The sequence below is a fragment of the Amblyomma mixtum genome, chromosome 7, assembly GCF_055824585.1.
Source record: "Amblyomma mixtum isolate Tamu chromosome 7, ASM5582458v1, whole genome shotgun sequence".
NCBI classification, from domain to species: domain Eukaryota; kingdom Metazoa; phylum Arthropoda; class Arachnida; order Ixodida; family Ixodidae; genus Amblyomma; species Amblyomma mixtum.
Window position 1 is genome coordinate 85,528,680 of NC_143018.1, and position 16,007 is coordinate 85,544,686.

Consider the following 16,007-nt stretch of genomic DNA (forward strand, 5'->3'; position numbering starts at 1 on the left):
CACTTATCACATGGTGTGGGCCTGCCCCTCAAACCCCGCTATTCCCCCCATCCCCAACCCAACCCGGGAGGACTGGGAGGCGACCCTGCTCGGCTGCCACGACTTACAGGCCCAACAAGCCTTAGTCGGGCGCGCCCGGGCGGCGGCAACCGCCACTGGGGTCCCATACTAGGGACCTCCACCTAGTGTTTGTAAGGATCGGTCCCTTACGGGCTGATCCAAACATACCTCCTGCTCATTCGTAATAAATGTTTTCACCACCACCACCACCACGGCAAAAGTGCGAACATGCTGAAGAGGCGAAGCGGTTGGCATAGCTACAGTAGTGTAGCTATCGCTACAAAAAAGTTTGCCGGCTCAGGCTACAGTGCATTCCTCCTATTCTAGAGAAGAGAAAAAACTTTATTTGAAGAGGAATTCGGGGCACGCCCCAGAGTCCCCGCACGACCCCACTGCACTCAAGTGTTTATGTTCATAAGGTCCATAACACTGGCAGCCCGGCCGGTGCCGATGGTCTGCACGGCCGGGTCCTCCGAGCGCAGCAGGGTCTCCCAGTCCTCCCAGGTCTTGAGGTTCTCTAGGTCCCGCGGGGGAGGGTCCGCCGGGCAGAGTAAAAGGATGTGGAGGGAAGAAGCGAAGGGTTCTGGGCATAGGGCGCATGCCGCAGTGGGGAAAGAGCGATGATAGTGGGATAGGGTAAGGGGTTAGGGGAGAGAGTGTGTCTGTAGTCTAGGCCAGGGTGTTGCTTGTTTATTATCTAGGGAGGAGTGCGGCGGGGGGTAGAGCTGGCGATAGGATCTGTAGGCTTGCGTCAGCTCGCTGAATGAGTGCATCCGCTCCTTCGTGAATCCCCGATCCGAGGCCACCTGAGCCCAGTTTAAAGAACTTCGGGCTAAATTGTTGGCGGCCTCGTTTCCGGGATTCCCGGAGTGCGCGGGCACCCGTATCAGCTCCACTTGGCGGGGCGGGGGTGCACCGGGCGAGTCCAGTATGCCAAAAGCAGGGACATGGATTCGGCCTCGAGCAAAATTTAGAATCGCAGTTTTAGAATCACTTAAAATGTACCGGGCTTCCATACAGGTGATAGCAAGTGCAATGGCGGCTTCCTCTGCAGCTTCTGGGGAGGTGTCTGGAGGGAGAGGTAGTGTGAGGAGGGCGGATAAAGAGGAGTCCACTACAGCTGCTGTCGCTTCATCACCCGTGCAGGCAGCGTCCACCCGTACGGCGTCCGGCTCGGGGCCGTACGCTCGATGGAGTGCCTTCGCACGGGCTCTGCGGCGCTGCTCATGGTGCGACGGGTGCATATTCCTCGGCACCGGCCTGATGAGGAGCTCCCGGTGAAGGGATCGTGGGATGGCGAGGAGGGTTGGGTCATTGGCCGGTATTTTGATTCCGAGGGAGTCCAGGATATACCGACCTGTTGAGGTTTGTGTAAGCCTGATGTATTGGGCCTGTTGGTGGGCCTCCACCAGTTCCCCGATCGTATTGTGGAGGCCCAGGCCTAGTATTCTGTCGGTGGGTGTGTTGAGGGGAAGGTGAAGTGCTTCCTTGAATGCATTGCGCATCAAAGCATCGAATGCGTTTATGTCATGTTTGGATAGCTGTAAGTATGAAGTAGTGTACAGCACACGGCTGAGGACAAAGGAATGAATGAGGCGATATAGGTCGCACTCCTTCATGCCTCTATGACGTCCCGAAACCCTGCGAATGAGCTGCGATATCGCGCCTACAACCTGCTTGAGTTTCTTGAGGGTGGTGGTGTTTTTGCCATCGTTCTGGATGTGCAGGCCCAATACACGGAGGGTGCCAACCTGAGGTACCGGGTCACCATTTAGTTCAATGGCAATGGGGGAGCGGGGCCAGTGGTGGTTCTTAGGCTGGATGAGGAAAAGTTCGGACATCTCTGGGGAGCACGGCAGTCCGATGGTCCGTGCGTAATTTTGTGTGAGTGTGGCTGCTTCCTGTAAGGTGTTCTCTATGCTGCCGTCACCTCCGTGGGTGGTCGACATTGTGATATCGTCGGCATAAAGAGTGTGCTTCAGGTGGGGAATAGTTGCCAATTTTTGGGCGAGGGGGATGAGGGTAATGCTAAACAAAAAGGGGGAAAGGACGGACCCTTGAGGGGTGCATATGCTCTGAAGCGTGTAGGAGGGGGAAGACAGAGGGTCGAAGTGTATCTCAGCCGTGCGCTCAGTGAGGAATGCCTGAATGCTGGCGTACGTGCGCACACCCACATTCAATGAGGATAGAGCAGTCATGACCGCCTGATGTTCAATGCGATCAGAAGCTTTGGAGAGATCCAAAGCTAAGACTGCCTTGGTGTGACCTGGAAGAAGCGGGTCGAAAATGTCGTGTGTGAGTTGCAGCATGGCGTCCTGTGCCGATATGCCCTCGTGTCTGCGCCCAGTGCCATCAAGGCTGAAGACACCATCATCAATGAAAAGGCGTGATTCACCGGTATGGTGTGGGGGTTATGAGGAACGAAAACATTCGAACTGAGTAGCTCTGGGCGTACAGGGTCATACACTCAGAGGGAGCACTGCTCCGCGTGGCTGCGCATACGCGCAGAACTATTGCGACCAAGCCGGTGGCAAACCCGTACAAAGGGGCAGATGAGACCAAGCACCACGTCGAGCACCCTCTTCTCGTGCGCCACTCTGCATTGATTCACTGCCGCGGCTTCCGGGCAAAGCGCGCGCCTCTGCAACTTCTCCTACCCACCATCACACCCACGACCCCACATACTACTCCTACAGGAGACTGCACTCCAGGCAACCCTCCCCAGCTACACATCTACACACTCGGATACCACTAACACACCCAGGGCGTCGACACTCATCCACCGCAGCCTCACCTACAAAACTCATCACATCACGTCTGAGACGCCCTGCGTGATCACAGAACTTATACATCACACACATTCACTTCCTTCTATATTTATAGCAAACATATACCACCCCCTGTCCCAGCCGATGGCCTCGCTAGAATGTCTTCTGCGAAAGCTACACCATCTAGCAGGGAAACATCCCCTACTCATCGGTGGGGACTTCAACAGTCAGCATACTGACTGGGGATACACAACCACGACACATCGAGGTCGCAGGCTCTGGCGGCTCCTGCAGAACCTCCAACTCACTGCACAACGCGTTTCAGATGCCTACACGGATCGGCAACAGTGTCAGCATGGACACCAGTCCGGACCTGACGCTGAGCCGCTGTATCCGCGGCGTTACCTGGAACAGAACACAACATACACTGGGTAGTGATCATTACATTATACAAATCACTGTCCCGTACAAACCACCCAGTCACGCAAATACCATGCACAACACTCATTAACTGGGATGCATTTCGCACTGCACGCACCGCCCTCCCAGACACTCCCATCACAGACATCGACGAATGGGTGCAGTCACTCAAGCATGACGTTCACCACAACACGCGACACATTGAAACTACAACCGAAACACCTACCCTTGACACACGCCTAGCCCACCTCTGGGAGGCTTATCACAACATCCTGGTACGCTGGAAAGGCAACAAACTCAACAGAACGCTTAAAAAGCGGCTGGCCGCGCTGCAGACACAAATCCAACAGCACTCTGAGGAGCTCTGCCGATCCAACTGAGTACAGATATGTGACGGCATCGCCGGAAACCTGTCAAGCAAACGCGCATGGCAACTCCTCCGACACCTCATTGACCCCACACGCACCAAATCAGCAACACAGCACCACGTGACACGCCTCACACATGAATACATTGACGAATTCGACACCCTTCTAGACACACTTCAAACCATGTACACATCTCCAGGCGGCCCCATACCTCTACCGCACTACACAGGACAAGCAAATCCCACACTCGACACCGACATCACGGAGACGGAAGTCAGAGCGGCCCTCCTGATTCTCCGCGCCAACTCCGCACCTGGTGCAGACCAGATCACAGACCCGATGCTCCGTAATCTGGATGACCAATCGATCAACCACATTACGGAATACTTCAACCAGTGCTGGAGGGAGGGCAACCTCCCTCAGTCCTGGCGCCACGCGAAGGTAATATTCATACCTCAACCCAACAAACCACTTACACTTCAAAACCTTCGTCCGATTTCGCTAGCCTCATGCCTCGGGAAGCTCCTCGAGCATGTTGTGTTAGCGAGACTCACAAGTCACATGGCGGACAACAATCTTTACCCGCATACCATAGTGGGATTTCGCCCCCATCTATCCGCACAGGACGCCATGCTGCAACTCACACATGACATTTTCGACCGGCTTCTTCCAGGTCACACCAAGGCAGTCTTAGCTTTGGATCTCTCCAAAGCTTTTGATCGCATTGAACATCAGGCGATCATGACTGCTCTATCCCCATTGAATGTGGGTGCGCGCACGTATGCCTACATTCAGCATTCCTCACTGACCGCACGGCTGCGATACACTTCGGCCCTCTGTCTTCCCCCTTCTACACGCTTCAGAGTATCGGTACCCCTCAAGGGTCCGTCCTTTCCTCCTTTCTCTTTAACATTACCCTCGTCCCCCTTGCCCGAAAATTGGCAACTATTCCCCACCTGAAGCACACTCTTTATGCCGACGATATCACCCTGTGGACCACTCACGGCAGTGACGGCGACATAGAGAGCACCTTACAGGAAGCAGCCATCCTCACCCAAAATTAGGCACGCACCATCGGTCTGTCTTGCTCCCCAACGAAGTCCGAACTGCTCCTCACCGTCCTAGGAACCACCGCTGTCCCCGCTCCCCCATTGCCATTGAACTGGATGGTGACCCGGTACATGAGGTTGGCACCCTCCGTGTATTGGGCCTGCACATCCAGAACGATGGCAAAAACACCACTACCCTGAAGAAACTCAAGCAGGTTGTAGGGGCGATATCGCACCTCATCCGCAGGGTTTCGGGACGTCATAGAGGCATGAAGGAGCGCGACCTATGTCGCCTCATTCATGCCTTTGTCCTCAGCCGTGTGCTGTACACTACCCCATACTTACAATTATCCAAACATGACATAAACGTTTTGGATGCTTTGATTCGCAAGGCATTCAAAGTAGCACTTCATCTTCCCCTCAACACACCCACAGAAAGATTGCTAGGCCTGGGCCTCCACAACACGATCGGGGAACTAGTGGAGGCCCACCGACAGGTCCAATACATCAGGCTCACACAAACTTCCACAGGTCGGTAAATCCTGGACTCCCTCGGCATCAGAATACCGGCCAACGACCCAACCCTCCTCACCATCCCACGACCCCTTCACCAGGAGCTTCTCATTAGGCCGCTCCCGTGGAATATGCACCCGTTCCACCATGAGCAGCGCCGCAGAGCCCGTGCGAAGGCACTCCATCGAGCGTACGGCCCCCAGCCGGACGCCGTATGGGTGGACGCTGCCTGCACGGGTGATGAAGCGACAGCAGCTGTGGTGGACTCCTCTTTATCCGCCCTCCTCACACTATCTCTCCCTCCAGACACGTCCCCAGAGGCTGCAGAGGAAGCCGCCATTGCACTAGCTATCACTCGCACCGAAGCCCGGTATATATTAAGTGACTCCAAAACTGCGATTTTAAATTCTGCTTGAGGCCGGGTTCATGTCCCTGCTTTTGGCATACTGGACACGCCCGATGCACCCCCGCCCCTCCATGTGGAGCTGATATGGGTGCCTGCGCACTCCGGGAATCCCGGAAACGAAGCTGCCAACCTTTTAGCCCGAGGTTCTTTAAACCGGGCTCAGGTGGCCTCGGATCGCGGATTCACGAAGGAGCGCATGCACACATTCAGTGAGCTGACCCAGGCATACAGAGCCTCGCGCCAGCTCTACCCCCCGCCCCACCCCTCCCTAGATAACAAACACTCAACACTCTGGCGCAGACTACAGACACACTCTCTCCCCTCACCCCTTACCCTAGCCCACTATCATCCATCCTTTCCCACTCCCGCATGTGCCCTATGCCCAGAACCCTTCGCTTCTTCCCTCCACATCCTTTCCCTCTGCCCGGCGGACCCTCCCCCGCGGGACCTAGAGAACCTCAAGACCTGGGAGGACTGGGAGACCCTGCTGCGCTCGGAGGACCCGGCCGTGCAGACCATCGCCACCGGCCGTGCTGCCAGTGTTATGGACCTCAGGAACATAAACACTTGAGTGCAGTGGGGTCGTGCGGGGACCCTGGGGTGTGCCCCGAATTCCTTTGTAAATAATGTTTTTCTCTCTCTCTCTCTCAGAAACGGATTAGGTGCGATGTCACTCCGCATGTAAGTGGCCACGCGGAGCCGTGTTCCCTCTAAGTGTGATTGACCCTGTACATGTAGCCTGCATTGAAATGTGTAAAACTCCAGGTGGCGTGAATAAATCCGAAGACCACCTCCACAGCGTCCCTAACAGAACATGCGTCGCTAGGGTCGTCAAACACTCCCTGCTACAGCGACAACCAATGTCAACGCGGGACCGCGGTTGGAGCCAAAACATCGCAGAATCGACACTTGCACGCCATCCTGTCAAAACCAACTAGTAATGCTGGTGGCGGGCTAAGATCTCCCAGCCAAATATCTAAAATTTACCTCTGGATAGTCTTCTGCTTTTATTTTGGCATGTGTTCCACCAGTTAGCGCAAGTATTTAAATCTAATTTTGTGAATGGCGAAATAGCCCACGTGGAGCGCTGAAGGATGAACGGCTGGATCACCATTTTGATAAGAAAATTCGTTTTTGAGGAAAAGAAACACCGCGGTCTCAGTCTCACATTTGGGGGACACCTCAACCCCACCACAAGGGATATGGTAGCGTGTGTGGAAAGGGACTCAATAGAAGGTGCATATGTCGTTTGTTCGAATCCCTGCCGCAAGCGTGCCTAGAACTTTACTAACGTATGTAAGCAATATGAAACGAGAAATCGTATGACACCACATGGAGCGTTGCACAACAAGCGATGCGTCACATTTTTGTGAGAACATTTTCGGCAACCCTTGTGTACCATTGAAGTCGGCCAGTGGGAAGCATATATAAACCACATGCATAGGATTCAACTACCGTTCCAAAATATGGAGAAAACATCTTGCTCGCTCTCGATCTGAAAGCGGCCTTCAACAACGTCAGTCACAGGGCTGTGCTGGAGGGGCTCAGCAAACTGGGTTGTGGGCAGAGAATATTCAACTATGTGAAAGCCTTTCTGACTAACCGAACCGCTACCATTGGAATAGGAGGCATCAGGACTAACACCTTCAACACCCCCGAAAAAGGAACACCGCAAGGCTCTGTGCTATCACCTATGCTTTTTAATATTGCAATGATTGGTTTAGCAAGGGCGCTCGAAGAAATTGAAGGAATCAGGCATGCCATCTACGCAGATGATATCACAATCTGGGTGACAAGGGGATCCTTAGGAGAAAAACAAAAGCTTCTTCAGCGAGCAGCAGACACGGTCAACGCATACGCCCGACACTATGGACTTGCATGCTCCCCTGAGAAATCCGAGGTGCTCAGAGACTACAGACAAGGGTATGATCTGCAAAACTCCATAGATATCGACATAGGGGAAACGAAGGTTCCGGAAGTATCGAAAGTTAGGATCCTCGGCATGTGGATCCCAAGCAACCGTCGTATTGATCACACGATCAGACAGCTAGCAAATACCACAGCACAGATCACCAGGATGATTGGAAGAATTTCCAACAGAAGAAGAGGTATGAAGGAGGAAGACACATGTAGGCTGTTATAATATACGCCACGAGATGGCGACACCACACCGTGGCGGCATCATTCCCCCCCTACGTTTCCCGCCAGTGCAAGCGCTTGAAGCACAGTCTCTCCCCGGCTCCCGGCTCGTCAGGCATGGCGTCCGTGCGGGTGGCACGGCAGTCGATTTATTCCGTGCAATAAACAAGTTATTTGTTCTCGCAAGACTGTCATTTGAAACAAGGCTAGTAGAGGCCCTCGTGGTCAGTAGGATCTTATACGACGTCCCCTATCAAACACCGCTCGAGCAAGAAAAGGAGCAGATGGAGGCAATTAGAAAAGCATACAAATGCGCTCTCGGACTGCCGGTCAACACTTCGACGGAGAAATTCCTTAAACTGGGCATAAACAACACAGTACAAGAATATATCGAGGCCCACCTTCTCGCGCAGAAAACAAGACTAATGCTGTCCGCAACAGGCAGAAACACGCTGTGGTTGCTGGGCATGAGGGACGCTTTGAAAGAAATCAATAGCACAGCGAGCGTTCCAAATGAAATCAGGATGATCATTGAGATTAGTAAGATTCCAAAAAACATGCATCCAGATATACATAAGGCGAGAAGAAAGGCAAGATCTGAATTCCACGAAAGAAGCTTCGCCGTGGCAAAAGACGTATTATACGTTGACGCAGCACCATACAGGCACCGATAAGGCTCGGTAGGCAGCGTGGTGGATCACCAGCTAGGGGAAATCATCTGCGCTTCGATAAAAACCAACAACATCCTCGAGGCTGAGGAAGCAGCAATTGCACTCGCCATCACCCAGCAGAGTGACGAGCCCCATGCACACATTATTACAGACTCGCAAGAGGCGTGCAGAAGATACAGCAGTGGACGCATATCCACTGCAGCCATTCACATACTCAAGGCGAGGACAATCACTTTATCGAGATGCTTCATCACGTGGACACCAGGCCATGAGGCTGTCAAGCGGAACCAATGTGCGGACGCCAATGCCCGAGCATACGCCAACCGGGAGGCGCGCACCGAAGGGGAACTGGACGCAGTCACTAGACGGTATGGAGCCATCTTTGAACACCAATGAGCCCTCCGGGGAGGACCTACCCTCCTCCCCACAAAGACCTTAGTAGAGAGCAGTCGGTTGCCTGGAGACAACTGTAGACTAATACATACCCCAATCTGAGTTTACTCAGCAAAATCTATCCTTCCACATATGACGACAAATGCCCGCTATGCGGTGAACACCCAACGCTTTACCACGTTACATGGGCCTGTCAGAAAATGCATGCAGCGCCGATAAACAACACACCAACACCGGAGCAGTGGGAGGCTGCGCTGTCCAGCTCGAAGCCTGAAGAGCAGCTCAAGCAAATCGACAGGGCTCGCAAGACTGCAAAGGCCGCTGGGGCCCTGGACTGAGGGCTCCACCTACGCTGCGAGAAAGAACCCTTATACAATAAAGTTTTTCATTCATTCATTCATTCATTCAAATAGCGGGGAGGGGAGGTGGTGACAAGGAGGCGCGGCTACGGCCGCTTACCCGTTTTTCTCAGCCAGCGTCCGCTCCGGCGGACGCGGTTGTTGCGACGCGCGTCTGTTTTTTTTCTTTCACTCTTTCCTCTTTTCTTTTAACTCTCCTCTATCTGCACGTGGCAGCGGTGGTGGCTCGGCTTGAGCCAGTTGGCATGCCCGTGCAATTTTCTTTTCATCCTTCTCTCAGTCGCAACAACAACAACATTCAAATAGCGGTGCTCGGACTTATGTGTGTGTCATGCGGCCGCTTAATGACATCACCGCCGCGGTAGTCGAACTTCGATGGAGGCGAAATTCAAAATTCGCCCGTGTGCTGCGCGATGTCGGTGTTCGTTAAAGAAACCCAGGTGGTTGAAATTATTCCGGAGACATCCACTACGGCACCGCTTGGGAAAGGGTCAGCGCAGCAGCAATAACCAGTGGACTACCGGACTAGGCGGCCCACCCACATGTTCTAAGAATCTCGAACAAATAAATATGCTTTCAATCAATAAATCTCTCTTTCTTCTTTCACTCCCATCTTCCTCCTTTTCCTTACAGTGCGCTTCAGGTATCCACCGAGATTTGTGAGCCAGATACTGCGCCATTGCCTCTCCTCAAAACCCAATTTACCAAATTCTAGAGGTCGTGTACTGTTTGGAAATTTGTGGAGCCCTTCACTACGGCGTCCCTCAGAGCCTGGTTTGCTTTGGGACGATAAACTCCCTCTAAACCATAAATCGTATATTTCTTCAAATCGCTGTTATTTTCAGTACCATTTGTGAGTATACACACACGCAAACGTCGTGGGCTTTTCTCGTAATGGGAGTAGTAATGCTTTCGCTTAATAAAATTCTTCACACACCTAAGACTGCTTGCGTGGGACACGCGAAAGTCCTAAAGTGCCATGTCATGGTACTTTGCAGTAGGACTATGAGTAACGAGCCATGACTATGCATACTTTGCACAAACTCTATACACATTACATATCGTTACTTGTAAAGTGTTGGGTCATGATACATTCCAGAACCACTGAGTAAGGAGTCACGAGTACGGAATACGAGTCATGTTTACAATAGGTCATAGAGGGACGTTTCATCATTCATGACTATGCATGTTCGATTACTTGTGTTGTGATATCGTACACCGGTGTTCTGACATCCTTCGTATTCCGAGCCATAGAGGGCGGGGGCGGAAGCCGGCTTTGGTGCGAGAGGAGTATAATGCTATCGCATTAAACGGGAATATTTTTGCGGGAAAAGTGGTGTATCGTAGAGCGTGTCTTACGTTCCCAAGTGATGTGCGGACTACGAGAGACGCCGTACTGGTTGGCATGTGTTTAATTTTCGAAGCGCAACCAACACTAGTGGTTGGTTTATATAAGATGGCGTGAATGTATAGGTTCTAAGAGGGGTTGCGTCCAGTCGCAGCTGATGTGAGCCATTGCTCGGTTCGAATTGCTGTAGGTGCGGCGTCATAACAGCAGCGCGTTTTTTAAGCCGGCCTGGAAGAAGTGCGCACAAGTTTCTGCGGCAGCACACACATATATCCAGTTCTCTGGGAAGGAAGGAATATATTTTTATGTTAAGGCAGGAGAAGGTGCTTGAATTAAAGCAGGTAAGTGTCTTCAGTCCAACACCCCAGAGGCGTCGCGCCGAGCGAACAATGACGATCAATGGACTTCCTAGCAGCGCTGCAACAGGCTGTCGCGTTCCACTCTTAAAGACGACGATTAAGCGTCCTCCAATTTTTTGGAAGCCGAATTTCCAGCGTGGTAGTGTTGAATGGGGTAGATAGAATAAGAATTCCAGCTCTTTCTAGCTTACCTTTGCACCGTATCAACATGCTGAAAACAATTTTACCGAAATCTAGAACGGCAGGTAATGTGATCCAAATGGCACATATTTTAGAAAGTGAACTGACAGCAAAACTCCGGCGTTTACATGTGAATGTTTTATAACGGCTGGATTGATTTAATCTGCGGAGATTTGCTTTATAAAGCCGCGAGAGATACGAAATGGAGTTTTTGCCCATATATTCTAAAGCGTAGAACGTTATGTATGTCACAGAGTGCAAATTGACTGAAATTAGCTCATCAACTTTTTAGTTTTCGTTTTAGAACGCAAATGTGCAATTGAGGGCCATCAGCATGGAGGGTGAGCCTAGTTTTTTTAATATCCGAGTTCGGCGATGGGGTTCAAATACTCGAATGTCAAGAATTCTGAACTGAAAAGTTTCATCCAGGTGCGGTCCAGGCCCGGTCCAGGCCCGGCGATACAACGTATTTCCGGCCGAGCACGGCTCGCCGCTTTCCGAAATCCATTCCGTGCAATAAACAAGGCAAGGCCATTCTGTATCACATGACCAGAAGGCTCATGAGCAGAAGGCTAGAAGGCTCCAGCTTCCGCCGTACTTGGATAGCGCGTTTCTCGGGACACACGTAAGTGTCCGAGCATTCCGCTATAGGGTATAAGAATGTGGTGCCGCCCAATGACACCCAAGTTGATGTTTTGCTGCAAAAAATTGCTGAGTCACGTGGGGGTAGGAAATTGGAATCCTCGGGAATGTTGCTTCGTAAATGCAACATTGCTCCTCGGGAATGTTGCTTCGTAAATGCAAGCAAAAAAATACTTTCAGGAGTCCCACAGGGTAGCATTTTAGGCCCTGTCCTATTTAATTTGTACATTAATGATATTGTACACATCTGCTCAGATACCAAGTTCGTTATATATGCCGACGATACGAGTGCTTTGGTGCCATCACGTTCTGAAGCTGAAGGAATTACTAAAGCAAATAATGCTGTGCGCAAATTGGACTCGTGGACTTCCAGCAACAATTTAAAACTTAACGCAAACAAAACAAAGGTGGTAATTTTTCGACCAAAAAGTAAACAAATTTCGTTACAAGGAACCGTAATGTTTAGATCCGCAGCCATTGATGTGGTAGATACTGTCAAGGTGTTAGGGGTATATTTTAATTCAACTTTACAATGGAATAATCATGTAAATAGTATAATCAGCAAACTGAGCTGCATAACTGGAATTTTAAATCGCAACCGCTATACTCTTCCAAAAAAAGTTAAACTAATGGTCTATAACGCTCTCTCTGTCTCCCACCTAAACTACTCTCATTTAGTTTGGGGAACAACAACGAAAACTAATCTGTTGAAGCTTGAAAGGCTACAGAAAAAAATAGTACGAATAATTGAAAACGTTGAATACACAGCACCTTCTTCACATATCTTTGCTTCGCTTCGAGAAATAACTCTCGTTTATTTCTTTATCCACTCTGCGTGCCTGTATGTCTCTTTTATGTCACTCCGCATTGCTTTCTCTTCCAGAGCTCGTAGTTTCTTCCGCGATTTATTCTCAAGTACATTGCTTTCGTTTAGTTTTAAAGTTTTGCTTTAAAACAAACAGGTCAATAAGGATGGATTGTTGGATGTTCACAGTTTCAGGAACCTGGTTTGTAACGGAAACATCGCCTTTTTTTGCACAGCTGATGTAAAAGTCGCTAAATGAGGGAAATGACGATATTTTTTTTACTTGTTACATATTGTATAACCTTTTCGACGCCCCTTACCTGCTGTACATTTCTATTCCTTTTCACTGTTATTTTTTCTTCTCTTTCTTTGTAGTGTTCTTGTCATGTTGGTACAAATCTTGAGTTTGCTCCCCCCTTATGTAATGCCCTCGGGCCTTTAAGGGAAAAATAAATGAAATGAAATGAAAATATAATTTCCAACAATATGCTCACCTTTCGGGTGTGGATTATCCAATTGCGTCAAGCTGCTTCAGTCGCTTCCAGTGATTCGTAGTATATAGAACCTAAAAACTCACAAAATGCAGACAGTGCTTGGGTGCATACAGTAGTTTTAGTGCTTCAGAAATTTTCTCGTTTCTGCCACCCAACAATGTGGCGAGAGCAGGTGACTTGTCCTACGAACCATAAGCACATATATGAAGCACGTGCCCAGCTCAAGGTTTTATTTTACTTTAGACAGAGCATTATTTTATATGACTCAGCGTGTCTGAATTAATGACTGACTGAACGCGTGTACAATGCGCATTAGTGTCATTCCTGTCAGCGTGCCATTCATGAGTGGCGTGCCAATGGTTTTAGGAGCCTTAACTCTTACTAACGTTTTTCAAGGACGCACTGTGAATGAAGGTCAAAGTGGCCAAAACAATAGATACGTGACTACACTATATTCCATAGCAACAACGGGCGCACAAAAATTAATGCCAATACCTTCGATCCGTTATATACTGCCTGTACAGCGGCGGTTGAAGTGCTAACCCCATGATCCCCCCCCCCCCCCCCCCCCCCCTCCGGGTTTGCAAAAAATTGGGGGGCCACCAGTTTGACGCAGATTGTTCGAGATTGTGCCAAATAACTTGGCATGTTCCTTAGAATTAAATTTTTGAGAAGAAGCCCAAAATATGTGTGGGGTTCACACCGACGACCTTTCCAACGCAAATCATCCAATCCATAAATGTTCAGACGGCTATTACGGCCGAAACGGCTGTCGCAGTGGGTTCCGGACGGTGCAAACGATTCGTCGTGTTGTGATGCACAATTTGTTTTAACTGATATAACTAGGAAATTTACCGGATTTAGCGAAGGTGGCTGTAAATCGCAATAGTAGTGCAAATCTGTGACTTAGATGGCGCTGTTTGTGTCTCAGAAGGAATGTTTCCGGAAAGGAAACATACGCGGGTGTTTGGATTTGTTCTTCTCCACGTTTACTAACCGATGCAAAACTTGAAGCTCTCGTAGCTAACGCTCTAAAGTCGAACACTCAGGCAGTATTGGCGGAGAATTTTTTTCTGAAATTCGTGTACCGTGGTGGACAGATGTCCCGACCTACTTACGGAAGAAATTATTCATTTCTCGCAAATAGCTGGCTTGCTTAACACGTGTTTGACTGTTGCTTTTATGCGCCCGGCGAAAACGAATGTCCTTCTAAACACAAAAGCGTGATACTTAATTTCAGTAATGCCACTTATTTTTTGTTGCTTCCTATTTGCGCTTCTTGTCGTCTTTCGCGTTCGACTTTTAAATAAGTGGCCTTAATGTGCGTGTTCACTTCATTTACTGCACTGGCCTTTGTTCTTATCGCCACAGGTGACAAGATAAACTTTTGTCTCGTATATAGCACTAAATACTGTAATACAATCAGCGCTTCCCGCCTTTATAATGAATCTGCGTCCTTTGTTCAGGACGTAACTTGGTCTAATTACTCAGTAAAATAATTTTACACTGCTTGCAGTAGCGTCACTCTATAGGCAGACCTCTGGAACCCGTGGTAGCGTTGTGTGAGTTTTTTATAGTTAATATTCGCAATAAAAGAGTTAAGAAGAAGTAACAATAAATTGTTCTTCGTAACAGATTTAAGCTTCAATACTAGTCAGACATTTACATTCAGGAGTTAAGCATCAGCATGGATGGGTGCTCTTGGTAGCAGGGCAGAAATTTGGGCAAGTCGGAACGTGTTCATTGCGGGAAATTCAAGCTCTACCAAACAGTGACACAAATGCAGGGAGGAAGAGGTGATTACATGGATGGATGGATGGATGGATGGATAGGAGCGCCCCCTTTGAAACGGGGTGGTGGCAATTGCCACCATGCTCAGCTTTTCTTTATTTATTTATTTTTTTGTTTACTGTGTTGGCAATTCTCATTAAGATTCTCCATCACCTTTGCCTACGGTTTCCTACTATTCTAACCTTATGCCACATCTCTGCTTTTTAGCCACCAATCCTCCAATCGCTCCAATCCTCCAACAGCACTTTCCCACATGCGCCCCCCCCCCCCCCCCCCCCACCCCGTTTGTTGTTGTTTGCCAGCGCTTGATTTTTCCAGGATGCCCTTGGTAGCATAACAAAAATATGTATTGGGGTGTTGCGTTCAATCATACCCAACAATTCTGGGCGAAATCATTTGTGAGCGGGAAAGATTTTCAGCGCGCTTATTTCATACATTCTAGGAATTCACTATAACAATCGATATATCCGCAAATCTCCCTTCGGAAGGCTTGAAATCTTTTGCTGTTAAGGCTCTTGTTGCCGTCAGAAGCGTTCCCCGTTGGATTAAAAGGAAGATTCTGCTACATGTCGGAAGAATTCCCCCATTACCTTCAACATTTCTACACGAGTAGCTTAAAGCTTTTCAAAATTTTTCTTTAAAATTGTTGGACGTGTTCTTGTTACTGTGTGCGCAGGAATCCACAATAAATATTGTAGGACGGAACACGAAGAGAGAGGAGAAAGACGTGGAAGATGCATGGTTTGTGTCACGGAAGTAATGCTAGATACGCCAGAATAAATCGATGAAGTGTGAACTGCAGTTATGTAGCAACTGAAATTGACTATGTAGAAATAACCGCCTGGAGCACCACACTATACTTGCGTTTTAAAATTTGGAGCATACTGGTGATTTATAAAATGTAGTTTTTTAAGAAGGTACCCTTGAAAAGTTTGCAAGTAAATGGAATAGCGTGCGGTTAGCACTGTTACTCGAAAGCTTTGTGCCTTTGCTATTAAAAATTACCGGATGTACAAAATAACTTTGAATATACAGACACTACTATTATATTGCTTTTCTATTTTATAATATTTTTTGAAAAGTCCACAACAGATGTTTTAAAGGGGGGGGGGGGGGTGACAAAAAAAGCGAGGTTAACATGTGTAGAAATGATCTTAAGGGAAGTTTTCAGTCATGGGCTCTTGTGACGACAAAAAACTAATGGCATGCTGCAGCTGAACCTTGCTCGCGGTAGACGCCATT

The 16,007-nt window shown here is 49.3% G+C and overlaps 1 pseudogene; it reads right to left on the bottom strand.

Moving 5' to 3' along the window:
• Positions 1-458: 458 nt before the first annotated feature.
• Positions 459-4,127, bottom strand: LOC149336697 (uncharacterized; annotated as a pseudogene).
• Positions 4,128-16,007: the final 11,880 nt, after the last annotated feature.